The sequence below is a fragment of the Lactuca virosa genome, chromosome 7 (assembly GCF_052849685.1).
Source record: "Lactuca virosa cultivar CGN04683 chromosome 7, Lactuca_virosa_CGN04683_v6, whole genome shotgun sequence".
Classification (NCBI taxonomy): Eukaryota; Viridiplantae; Streptophyta; class Magnoliopsida; order Asterales; family Asteraceae; genus Lactuca; species Lactuca virosa.
Genome location: NC_136432.1, coordinates 85,808,847 through 85,822,132, shown reverse-complemented (window position 1 = coordinate 85,822,132; position 13,286 = coordinate 85,808,847). Strand labels below are relative to the sequence as shown.

At 35.9% G+C, this 13,286-nt stretch overlaps 1 long non-coding RNA gene across 2 annotated transcripts; it reads left to right on the top strand.

Annotated features, from left to right (window-relative positions):
• The first annotated feature begins 8,680 nt into the window (after positions 1-8,680).
• On the top strand, positions 8,681-9,600 carry LOC145125779 (uncharacterized). 2 transcript variants are annotated; one of them, XR_013716153.1, is made up of 3 exons: positions 8,681-8,732; positions 8,862-9,003; positions 9,103-9,600. It is a non-coding gene; the product is annotated as an uncharacterized LOC145125779 (long non-coding RNA). The 2 variants fall into 2 exon arrangements; XR_013716152.1 differs by lacking the exon at positions 8,681-8,732 and having other exon boundaries at positions 8,762-9,003.
• The last annotated feature ends 3,686 nt before the right edge of the window (positions 9,601-13,286 follow it).

The window sequence follows — 13,286 nt, the reverse complement described above, 5'->3', positions numbered from 1 at the left end:
GATTTCAGTGCTTCCAAATCATAGATCTGAGCTTCTAGGACAGGTTTTACACGTAAAGTTTCCAACTTTACGTGCATGCATAAGGGTATGAGGCTAAAATACCCAAAATTATCAAGTACTAAGCACCTAGGGTTTGGAACAAGGCCATGATTGCATAAAGGTGGCTATAATGAGCTCCTGGAGTTCAATAAAGTCCAGATCTAAGGTTTCCATCCAAAGGAAAGTCCATATCTCAAGTTTTGAATCATATAAGGCTCCATGGAAGACATAACAAGCATAAAAGAGGGTTTAATGGAGGAATACACAAGGTAATAACTTTATTACCTGAATGAGAAACAGATGGAGGCTAACTCTTGGATCTCCTTTCTCTTCTATGGACCTTCTTCTCTTCCTTCTCTTCCAAAGCCTCCAATCTAGCACAAACACACTCAAGCTCAACAATGGGGGCTAGGGTTTACAGGGGAAATGCTCTAAAGGTGCTGGAGGCTGGGGTGGGAGGCTATAATGACGTTTAAATAGGGTACAAACTCTTGAAATTAGGGCTTCATCCAGACAGGCAGACTCGCCGAGTCCCAACATATGGACTCGCCGAGTAGCCAACTTAAATCGCGTGATCATCCCGTCTCTACTCGACGAGTCGGGCTACAGACTCGTCGAGTACCCCTTAAGAAAATGAAAATTACTTTATTCATTCACATACCAGAAATGGGGCGTTACAACACGAGGAGAGGCAGGTGAGAAAAAGAGTTAATTGCAAATTTGGTCCCTCTGGTTTAAAAAAAATGCAACTTTAGACCAAATAAGATGCAAATTGCACCAGTGGTCCTGTAAGTAACAAAAGTTGTGGGTTTGGTCCTTTGGCTTAACAGCCGTTTGTGGTGTCCGTTAAATGGTAATGGGGATTTTACATAAAAACCCTATGCTTACAGGTTTTTCTGATTTAGACCCTATGTTTTTGCAATTAAAGAAAAAAATCTAAATTAATATTCAAAACCACCTCTACTCCTATTACGATTCCACACCATGAATATTCAACCACCACCACTATCACCAGAAACCATCAGCCACTAGAGACCACCACCAAACTCCACCACTATCAAATTGAAATGAAACTAAAACAAAAATCTAAATGGAAACCTCAACTTTTAACCAAACCAAAACAAGCCAGAATATTAAATCTAAAATTAGACTTCAAACTCCAATCTGAAATCGATCCTAACCTGAAAATAATTTCAAAACCAAAATCTTGAACAACAGTTGAGGGTTCTTGCTTTAAAAGAATGCGACGGCAGTTTTCTAACCTATTCTGAAAATAATCGAATTTAAAGGCCACCGAAAGAAGGGATAAGGAGATGAGGGTTTTCGAAGTGAAGCGTTGGAAAAGCCACACAAAATTCCGCTGTGAATCCATCACAACTACTTGGTGATTCATAACTTCATTTTAAGTGATTAACTAGGTATGAAACACTACAAAATGACTTGGGTTACGTTATACATTTTTTAGTGTTTCATAACTTCATTTTGTAGTGTTTCATAACTTTAGTTTTCCATATAAATATAGTTTCTAGTTAATGATCGCACCCTAGATTCCTTGTTCAAATGGCATATGTTGTTACAAAAAGATCAACCTAACAATAGAAACAAATATCTTCCAAATGAAAACAAAAAACCAATACACAAAACAAACATATAAATTAAAGATTTCCATAAGTTCAAAACTAACTCAGCTTCTTGAATTTTTTACCACAAGGCTGCATTCACAAAACTGATACCCATTTGGAGTAGTGATAACCCATCTATCCTAGACAGGGCATCTGCCACTGTGTTCTCTGTACCCTTCTTAGTTTAGTCAACCATTTTTGTTGAAGAGGTGTAACTATCTTCTGTTCAAGCAGATGTTTGAGACTCTGATTGTTGATTTTTTGGTGCTACTTCAGTACACAATAATTCCCCTCCTTCCTCCTCATCTGGGTACTCATGTACTTCAACTAAAAACTTAGTAGTGACTGTCTTAGGAGCCAATTTATTGGTAGTGGTGGGGTTGGCCAGTAGTGGTTGCTTGGCATTACTAACTAGTGCATTTTGTCTTGTTGTAAGGAGTTTTATACCTTACCAACGAATATGCTTCTTTCAATGTTTGGAACCTAATGCCTTATTAGCCTGATCTTGTAACCTTGCCAACGAATATGCTTCTTTCAATATTTGGCGTTTAAACAAACGAATGTGGCACTTAATATCTGGTTTTAGGCCCTCCATAAACAGACTAATTGTATATTCTTCTGGCAATAACTGTCTAAATCACACTTTTTAAATGTCGGGTTACCTCTCCAAGGGCCTGGTGATTTTTTTTATTTTAAATTATTTTATTTTTCCCTTTTTACAGGGGATGCGACAAAGGGTTACCTCTCAAAGGGCCTGGTTAAATTATTTTATTTTTTCTTTTTTACAGGGTAAGCGACAAAAAAAGAGCGAAGAGTGCAGGTTTTTTACATTCGATGTAAGTTCATAGATTTCAATATATATTTTATGCATGTAGGACTATAGGAGTACAATTTTGATAATTCCAATATATTTTTATGGTTATGTGTAGATGTCTAACAAGAACCATGAGTTACTTGACTGATCTTGTAACCTTGCCAACGAATATGCTTCTTTCAATGTTTGGGGTTTAAACAAACGAATGTGACACTTAATATCTGGTTTTAGGCCCTCCATAAACAGACTAATTGTATATTCTTCTGGCAATAACTGTCTAAATCACACTTTTTAAATGTCGGGTTACCTCTCCAAGGGCCTGGTGATTTTTTTTTTATTTTAAATTATTTTATTTTTCCCTTTTTACAGGGGATGCGACAAAGGGTTACCTCTCAAAGGGCATGGTTAAATTATTTTATTTTTTCTTTTTTACAGGGTAAGCGACAAAAAAAAGAGCGAAGAGTGCAGGTTTTTTACATTCGATGTAAGTTCATAGATTTCAATATATATTTTATGCCTGTAGGACTATAGGAGTACAATTTTGATAATTCCAATATATTTTTATGGTTATGTGTAGATGTCTAACAAGAACCATGAGTTACTTGACTGATCTTGTAACCTTGCCAACGAATATGCTTCTTTCAATGTTTGGGGTTTAAACAAACGAATGTGGCACTTAATATCTGGTTTTAGGCCCTCCATGAACAGACTAACTGTATATTCTTCTGGCAATAACTGTCTAAATCACACTTTTTAAATGTCGGGTTACCTTTAAATGTCAGGTTACCTCTCCAAGGGCCTGGTGATTTTTTTATTTTAAATTATTTTATTTATGCGACAAAGGGTTACCTCTCAAAGGGCCTGGTTAAATTATTTTATTTTTTCTTTGTTACAGGGTAAGCGACAAAAAAAGAGCAAAGAGTGCAGGTTTTTTACATTAAGTTCATAGATTTCAATATATGTTTTATGCCTGTAGGACTATAGGAGTACAATCTTAATAATTCCAATATATTTTTATGGTTATGTGTAGATGTCTAACAAGAACCATGAGTTACTTGACTGATCTTGTAACCTTGCCAACGAATATGCTTCTTTCAATGTTTGGGGTTTAAGCAAACGAATGTGGCACTTAATATCGGGTTTTAGGCCCTCCATGAACAGACTAACTGTATATTCTTCTGGCAATAACTGTCTAAATCACACTTTTTAAATGTCGGGTTACCTTTAAATGTCAGGTTACCTCTCCAAGGGCCTGGTGATTTTTTTATTTTAAATTATTTTATTTATGCGACAAAGGGTTATCTCTCAAAGGGCCTGGTTAAATTATTTTATTTTTTCTTTTTTACAGGGTAAGCGACAAAGAAAGAGCAAAGAGTGCAGGTTTTTTACATTAAGTTCATAGATTTCAATATATGTTTTATGCCTGTAGGACTATAGGAGTACAATCTTGATAATTCCAATATATTTTTATGGTTATGTGTAGATGTCTAACAAGAACCATGAGTTACTTGACTGATCTTGTAACCTTGCCAACGAATATGCTTCTTTCAATGTTTGGGGTTTAAACAAACGAATGTGGCACTTAATATCGGGTTTTAGGCCCTCCATGAACAGACTAACTGTATATTCTTCTGGCAATAACTGTCTAAATCACACTTTTTAAATGTCGGGTTACCTTTAAATGTCAGGTTACCTCTCCAAGGGCCTGGTGATTTTTTTATTTTAAATTATTTTATTTATGCGACAAAGGGTTACCTCTCAAAGGGCCTGGTTAAATTATTTTATTTTTTCTTTTTTACAGGGTAAGCGACAAAAAAAGAGCAAAGAGTGCAGGTTTTTTACATTAAGTTCATAGATTTCAATATATGTTTTATGCCTGTAGGACTATAGGAGTACAATCTTGATAATTCCAATATATTTTTATGGTTATGTGTAGATGTCTAACAAGAACCATGAGTTACTTGACTGATCTTGTAACCTTGCCAACGAATATGCTTCTTTCAATGTTTGGGGTTTAAACAAACAAATGTGGCACTTAATATCGGGTTTTAGGCCCTCCATGAACAGACTAACTGTATATTCTTCTGGCAATAACTGTCTAAATCACACTTTTTAAATGTCGGGTTACCTTTAAATGTCAGGTTACCTCTCCAAGGGCCTGGTGATTTTTTTATTTTAAATTATTTTATTTATGCGACAAAGGGTTACCTCTCAAAGGGCCTGGTTAAATTATTTTATTTTTTCTTTTTTACAGGGTAAGCGACAAAAAAAGAGCAAAGAGTGCAGGTTTTTTACATTAAGTTCATAGATTTCAATATATGTTTTATGCCTGTAGGACTATAGGAGTACAATCTTGATAATTCCAATATATTTTTATGGTTATGTGTAGATGTCTAACAAGAACCATGAGTTACTTGACTGATCTTGTAACCTTGCCAACGAATATGCTTCTTTCAATGTTTGGGGTTTAAACAAACGAATGTGGCACTTAATATCTGGTTTTAGGCCCTCCATGAACAGACTAACTGTATATTCTTCTGGCAATAACTGTCTAAATCACACTTTTTAAATGTCGGGTTACCTTTAAATGTCAGGTTACCTATCCAAGGGCCTGGTGATTTTTTATTTTAAATTATTTTATTTATGCGACAAAGGGTTACCTCTCAAAGGGCCTGGTTAAATTATTTTATTTTTTCTTTTTTACAGGGTAAGCGACAAAAAAAGAGCAAAGAGTGCAGGTTTTTTACATTAAGTTCATAGATTTCAATATATGTTTTATGCCTGTAGGACTATAGGAGTACAATCTTGATAATTCCAATATATTTTTATGGTTATGTGTAGATGTCTAACAAGAACCATGAGTTACTTGACTGATCTTGTAACCTTGCCAACGAATATGCTTCTTTCAATGTTTGGGGTTTAAACAAACGAATGTGGCACTTAATATCTGGTTTTAGACCCTCCATGAACAGAGTAACTGTATATTCTTCTGGCAATAACTGTCTAAATCACACTTTTTAAATGTCGGGTTACCTTTAAATGTCAGGTTACCTCTCCAAGGGCCTGGTGATTTTTTTATTTTAAATTATTTTATTTATGCGACAAAGGGTTACCTCTCAAAGGGCCTGGTTAAATTATTTTATTTTTTCTTTTTTACAGGGTAAGCGACAAAAAAAGAGCAAAGAGTGCAGGTTTTTTACATTAAGTTCATAGATTTCAATATATGTTTTATGCCTATACGACTATAGGAGTACAATCTTGATAATTCCAATATATTTTTATGGTTATGTGTAGATGTCTAACAAGAACCATGAGTTACTTGACTGATCTTGTAACCTTGCCAACGAATATGCTTCTTTCAATGTTTGGGGTTTAAACAAACGAATGTGGCACTTAATATCGGGTTTTAGGCCCTCCATGAACAGACTAACTGTATATTCTTCTGGCAATAACTGTCTAAATCACACTTTTTAAATGTCGGGTTACCTTTAAATGTCAGGTTACCTCTCCAAGGGCCTGGTGATTTTTTTATTTTAAATTATTTTATTTATGCGACAAAGGGTTACCTCTCAAAGGGCCTGGTTAAATTATTTTATTTTTTCTTTGTTACAGGGTAAGCGACAAAAAAAGAGCAAAGAGTGCAGGTTTTTTACATTAAGTTCATAGATTTCAATATATGTTTTATGCCTGTAGGACTATAGGAGTACAATCTTAATAATTCCAATATATTTTTATGGTTATGTGTAGATGTCTAACAAGAACCATGAGTTACTTGACTGATCTTGTAACCTTGCCAACGAATATGCTTCTTTCAATGTTTGGGGTTTAAGCAAACGAATGTGGCACTTAATATCGGGTTTTAGGCCCTCCATGAACAGACTAACTGTATATTCTTCTGGCAATAACTGTCTAAATCACACTTTTTAAATGTCGGGTTACCTTTAAATGTCAGGTTACCTCTCCAAGGGCCTGGTGATTTTTTTATTTTAAATTATTTTATTTATGCGACAAAGGGTTATCTCTCAAAGGGCCTGGTTAAATTATTTTATTTTTTCTTTTTTACAGGGTAAGCGACAAAGAAAGAGCAAAGAGTGCAGGTTTTTTACATTAAGTTCATAGATTTCAATATATGTTTTATGCCTGTAGGACTATAGGAGTACAATCTTGATAATTCCAATATATTTTTATGGTTATGTGTAGATGTCTAACAAGAACCATGAGTTACTTGACTGATCTTGTAACCTTGCCAACGAATATGCTTCTTTCAATGTTTGGGGTTTAAACAAACGAATGTGGCACTTAATATCGGGTTTTAGGCCCTCCATGAACAGACTAACTGTATATTCTTCTGGCAATAACTGTCTAAATCACACTTTTTAAATGTCGGGTTACCTTTAAATGTCAGGTTACCTCTCCAAGGGCCTGGTGATTTTTTTATTTTAAATTATTTTATTTATGCGACAAAGGGTTACCTTTCAAAGGGCCTGGTTAAATTATTTTATTTTTTCTTTTTTACAGGGTAAGCGACAAAAAAAGAGCAAAGAGTGCAGGTTTTTTACATTAAGTTCATAGATTTCAATATATGTTTTATGCCTGTAGGACTATAGGAGTACAATCTTGATAATTCCAATATATTTTTATGGTTATGTGTAGATGTCTAACAAGAACCATGAGTTACTTGACTGATCTTGTAACCTTGCCAACGAATATGCTTCTTTCAATGTTTGGGGTTTAAACAAACAAATGTGGCACTTAATATCGGGTTTTAGGCCCTCCATGAACAGACTAACTGTATATTCTTCTGGCAATAACTGTCTAAATCACACTTTTTAAATGTCGGGTTACCTTTAAATGTCAGGTTACCTCTCCAAGGGCCTGGTGATTTTTTTATTTTAAATTATTTTATTTATGCGACAAAGGGTTACCTCTCAAAGGGCCTGGTTAAATTATTTTATTTTTTCTTTTTTACAGGGTAAGCGACAAAAAAAGAGCAAAGAGTGCAGGTTTTTTACATTAAGTTCATAGATTTCAATATATGTTTTATGCCTGTAGGACTATAGGAGTACAATCTTGATAATTCCAATATATTTTTATGGTTATGTGTAGATGTCTAACAAGAACCATGAGTTACTTGACTGATCTTGTAACCTTGCCAACGAATATGCTTCTTTCAATGTTTGGGGTTTAAACAAACGAATGTGGCACTTAATATCTGGTTTTAGGCCCTCCATGAACAGACTAACTGTATATTCTTCTGGCAATAACTGTCTAAATCACACTTTTTAAATGTCGGGTTACCTTTAAATGTCAGGTTACCTCTCCAAGGGCCTGGTGATTTTTTTATTTTAAATTTTTTTATTTATGCGACAAAGGGTTACCTCTCAAAGGGCCTGGTTAAATTATTTTATTTTTTCTTTTTTACAGGGTAAGCGACAAAAAAAGAGCAAAGAGTGCAGGTTTTTTACATTAAGTTCATAGATTTCAATATATGTTTTATGCCTGTAGGACTATAGGAGTACAATCTTGATAATTCCAATATATTTTTATGGTTATGTGTAGATGTCTAACAAGAACCATGAGTTACTAGATTATTTATGCGACAAAGGGTTACCTCGGGCCTGGTTAAATTATTTTATTTTTTCTTTTTTACAGGGTAAGCGACAAAAAAAGAGCAAAAAGTGCAGGTTTTTTACATTAAGTTCATAGATTTCAATATATGTTTTATGCCTGTAGGACTATAGGAGTACAATCTTGATAATCCAATATATTTTTATGGTTATGTGTAGATGTCTAACAAGAACCATGAGTTACTTGATTATTTATGCGACAAAGGGTTACCTCGGGCCTGGTTAAATTATTTTATTTTTTCTTTTTTACAGGGTAAGCGACAAAAAAAGAGCAAAGAGTACAGGTTTTTTACATTAAGTTCATAGATTTCAATATATGTTTTATGCCTGTAGGACTATAGGAGTACAATCTTGATAATTTCAATATATTTTTATGGTTACGTGTAGATGTCTAACAAGAATCATGAGTTACTTGACTTATTGCGTCAGCATAATACAACATATGTGAAATTGTTGGAACAAGTCTGCAATGGTCAAGACCGGACCATGGGAAATGCTAAGACTGATTTATTCTGGACACACTTTGCTGATAAATTATGTCAGAAAAGCGGCTTAGAAATGAAGGAAGGCATGGACGTTGCGTGTCAGCATTATTTCGACGATCTCAAATTGGCGTACAAGTACAGGAAGGTAATATTAAAAATGATAGTAACCCCCTCTCTCTCTCTCTCTCTCTCTCTCTCTCTCTCTCTCTCTCTCTCTCTCTCTCTCTCTCTCTTTTTTTTTTTTTTCTTGATTTAACATTGGTTATGCATACAGAAGACCAGCGGCCTTTATGCTGTTGATGGTCCTTCGCCAGAATATTGGGGTCGATTGACTTGTATTTTTGATAGTTGTACTCCATCCACTTCAACAGGGAGGAGTTCGCAGTCAAGAGGGAGCACTTCCTCTAGAAGATCAGGTAAAAAAAGTTGTGGGTCAATTTATAATATCAGGCGGCGACTTGATAGCAGATCAAGGATGCTGGTAAATTTTTTGACTATACTATCATACGTTTCAGGTCATGTAAAGAAGTCGGAAATACGCGATGCTCTTGCTGAATTGGCATATTCTGGTGATTTGGACTTCGATGCGATTGGAAGAGTCGAAGAATATGTAACCAAATGCAAATCCGGTCTGCACACTTTTATGGGAGGAACTAAGGAGTATAGGGTGCCCGTGGTTTGCAAGTATCTGGGGAACGATTCTCAAGAAACCGAAATCTCAGACTCCATGTGGGCTCGCAATTAATGACCTGCTTAGTGATTTTAAGACGATTTATCTTTGTGTTTTATCTTTGTGTTGTAAATAATCGAATGGTTTTTATGTTTTTAAGTTTGGTGTTGGACGCAAAGGTGGTGGTGGTGGTGAGTGCTGGTAATTGTGATGAAGACATTGGTGGAGTTCAAAATTGTCTTTTGAATTTTATGTTTTAAGTTTGGAGTTTATATAAAAGTAGTCCTTGTGTTTAATGTGTTTTTAAGTTTAGAGTTTATATAAAAGTAATCCTCGTGTTTAATCGTGTCGTGTTTGTGTTTAATGCATTATCCATCGCTCGGAATCTATACGCTTTCATGTAAGCATAAACTACAAAGCATAAGCATAAAATAACAACCATAAGCATGGGATGGAATTGATAACCATCGCTCGGAATCTATAGGCGCCAAGACTTGTCAGTATGGTATTCTTGGTCTTGTTGACCGATGACGTGGACCGTTGACCGTTGACTTTTTGACCATTAGGCAGTTGGTCAAACCTCATGGATGGTATATTTATAGTGTATTTGGATATCAGGTGGTACCCGTTAGTCCGTTCTTCTTCCCCGCGTGAGATTGAGATTCGCTACGCTGACTCATGTTATATTATATATATTATATACGGGGACGAAGGGTCATGACATCGCCCGACGCACTGGGGAGGTACACGAACTAGTGTTGGACGCGACACTAGACAGGTGTGGGACCCAACGGACCGGGCACACCAGTGTGGGACCCAACGGACCGGGCACACTAGACATGGCGTGGGACCCAACGCACAGGGCATGCAAGCGTGGGACCCAACGTACCGGGCATGCAAGGTATGGATACGGTGTGGGACCCAACGTACAGGGCACACCAGGTTATGCTATGCTAGGCACGATTATATGATGTATTGTAATTGGGTCACAAGAGACCCAATAACATGTATTATTTATGTTAGGCCCAAAAGTCATGTTAATGGGTCACGAAGGCCCAATAAGCATGATTAGAATCTCTCAAGCCCGACATTTAGAATGTTTACTTGTTTTGTATAGTATTAGTGTTGCGAGTTGTTTAATCGATATGTCGCAAAAATCACGAATTTGTTTTATAACGATTTATAGATTTATAAAAATAGTTATTTTTCTATTTAAAACCCATAAGTTATAAAGTTTTGTATATTTTGACCCAATTATTTTATATTTTATTATTAACATAATTGACCAAAAATATTAGTTTGACCTATTCAGCCCCTTATTTTGGTAAATTTGGCAATTTTTAGCCCTTTTTATGAAAAATGACATATTAGGTCCTTGAACTCTTTTTCTTGACATTTTTGGCCTAAAAACTTAATTAAATAATGTTTTAAGCCCAAAGGTTTATTTTGGACAGTTTCAGCCCCTTAGTTAGAAGATTTGCATTTGAAATCCACACTTTTCGCAATTTTTACACTTTTTACCCAAAATCCAAAATCTTTGCATTTTTAGTCCCTTTTGATAAATAAGGCCATTTTAACCCCTGAAATAGGTTTATTTATGTTTATAGCCCCTGTTTTGAGAAAAATTTCCATTTCAGCCCCTTAAAAACCATATTTTTCGCAACTTTGGGCCTATGGGTTGAAAAGCCCAAAATTTTAGCCCAATAGGCTATAATTTACATTTTTAGTCCTTTGAAAAGCATAATGTTCATAAAAACTTCTATTTTAACTGTTTTGACATTTTGAGCCTTGTAAAAACCGTAAATGACAACTTTTTCCCAAACTTTTGTTTATTTGACAAAAATAGTCCAATAATGAGTTTTATGTTGTAGTGTGTTATTTTAAAGCTTGTATAGTAGTTTATCTTGACATGTTAAGTGAAATATGACCTAGATCACATATTTTTCCTTCTTGAACTATAGATCTCGAAATATCTTTCATTTTTTAGCACATATTTACCACAAAAATACAAGAAATCACACATAACCTACAAATACACATAGATCTTCACATTTTACTTGTATTCTCCCCCATAAATCATATGAAAACCGAAAATAGAGGGGTATGAATTCACATTTGCTTGTTGTTTTCAATTTGAAGAAAGAAATGGAAGAGTTTGATGCTATTCTCGGCCCTAGCAAGCTTTCTTGGGTGGATCTCGAACTTAGTATGTTTCTAGGAGTATGATCATGAATTTAAAGTGGTAAGAAGAGTGAATGAGTGTAGAAAGGAAATATGTTTGCAAGATCTTACCACTAGAGTGTAGCTTGAAGTGATCTTTGGATGAAATCCCTCTTGAAGCACTTACAATTCTCGAAGGTTTGAATGGAGGACGAAGAGTTGTTTTCTTTGAGAGTGTTTAGGAAGATTTTTAGTGAGATGTGTGTGTTTATGTGTTTAGCCGAGAAAAAGAAGAGAGGGGGGGGGGGGGGGGGGAAAGAGAGAGAAGATGATTTGACATACATGGAAGTATGGGATTTTCAAGCTTGGTTACATGCTAAATAATATAGAGGTGGCAATGCCACACAAATCCTCCATTTTCTTTTTTTTTTTTAAAAAACAAACTTATTTGCCGAAAATGGGCTTAAGGAAAGGAGTAGTGTAATAATTTGAGCCCATTCTTGTTTTGTTCGAAAACATGTAGCCCATAAAGAAAAATTATCGGCCCATTGGGCCCTTAAGCGTATTCACGGCCCCATTTGTATAAAAGAATGGGTTTTATGGCCCATTAAGGTCCATTAAAGGTAAACTAGTCCATTTTAGGCTTATAGCCCAAAAAGGTTAAGTCTCATGAAAGTGAGTCCAATGAGAGCCCATTTAAGAGTTCTAAGCCCAAAATAGTCACATTGGAAGTTTATTGGCCGATTAGGCCCAATAAAAAAATCCTAGTCCATAATGGACTTAAACCGGGATCTCTAGGGTTTCCAATCTTTTGTTGACTATTTGAAGAGTTGTATAGAGTGTTTGATGGAATTTTGTTGTCATTGATTAAGCATCATACATGCTTTCAAGTTTTAGTTACAATGTTATCCTTGTTTAATGTTTACAGAGCATTAGAATTCCTAGTTGTGACATACTCTGACTTGGCTTTTGGTTGACTGTTTTTCATAATGTCGTGACACGTGTCTTACTTTTATTGGTTCTTAAATGTTTTAAATTCCTTGTAATTTTTGGGACGTTACAGTTTGTAGCCCATTAAAATTTAGGAGACCGTATATTGTTTTTGGCCCAATTTAATTATATGCTTTATTTAAGCCTATTTTGGAGAAAATATGGCAGCCCAAAATAAGCCACTTAACAAGCCAAAATAATCGAATTTAGCAGCCCGTTATCAATTCCAATATCTGTTCGGCCCACGCACAAATCGTGCAGCCTGAAGTCCTGAACACCAGTTAGGGCCTAGCGGCGCCAAGGTTCCTGCTACAGTAGAAGAAAATGCTAGAACCCTAATTATTTTGTCTGTACCCTAGCGGCGCCATGCACAGGGAGTGCCTAGGGGTGCCAAGACTTGTCAGTATGGTATTCTTGGTCTTATATAACTCTCGTCTCTTCTACTTGCAGGATGATCATCACTCATATTCTACACCGCCAGGAGATGGACAAGTTGAACTTGCAAGATCTCTTCTTCCTGTGGTGCTTCGTCAATGGCCGACCGTTGAACCTACCGCGGGTCCTCACACTTCAGTTTTGCCGCTGTGGCGCACTAGCTCGTCCTTCCAGTCCCATACTCAGCGGCCATATCATCACGGTGCTTGCTCATTATTACGGGATAGACCTTTCGGGTCTTCACTCTGAGTTGATTGAGAAGTAGGATGGTCCTCATGATGCATTAGCACATCTGGCTTTGCCTTCAATAACTTTATCTGCATAGACAAAAGCTTGCAGTTTAAGCAGTCATGTCTATGAGAAGTTCAAGAACTTCCTGCTCCCTTGGGCACAAGCTCCTTATAGCCGCAGTTTTGCTCACCCTATATACCAAACAATCACAAA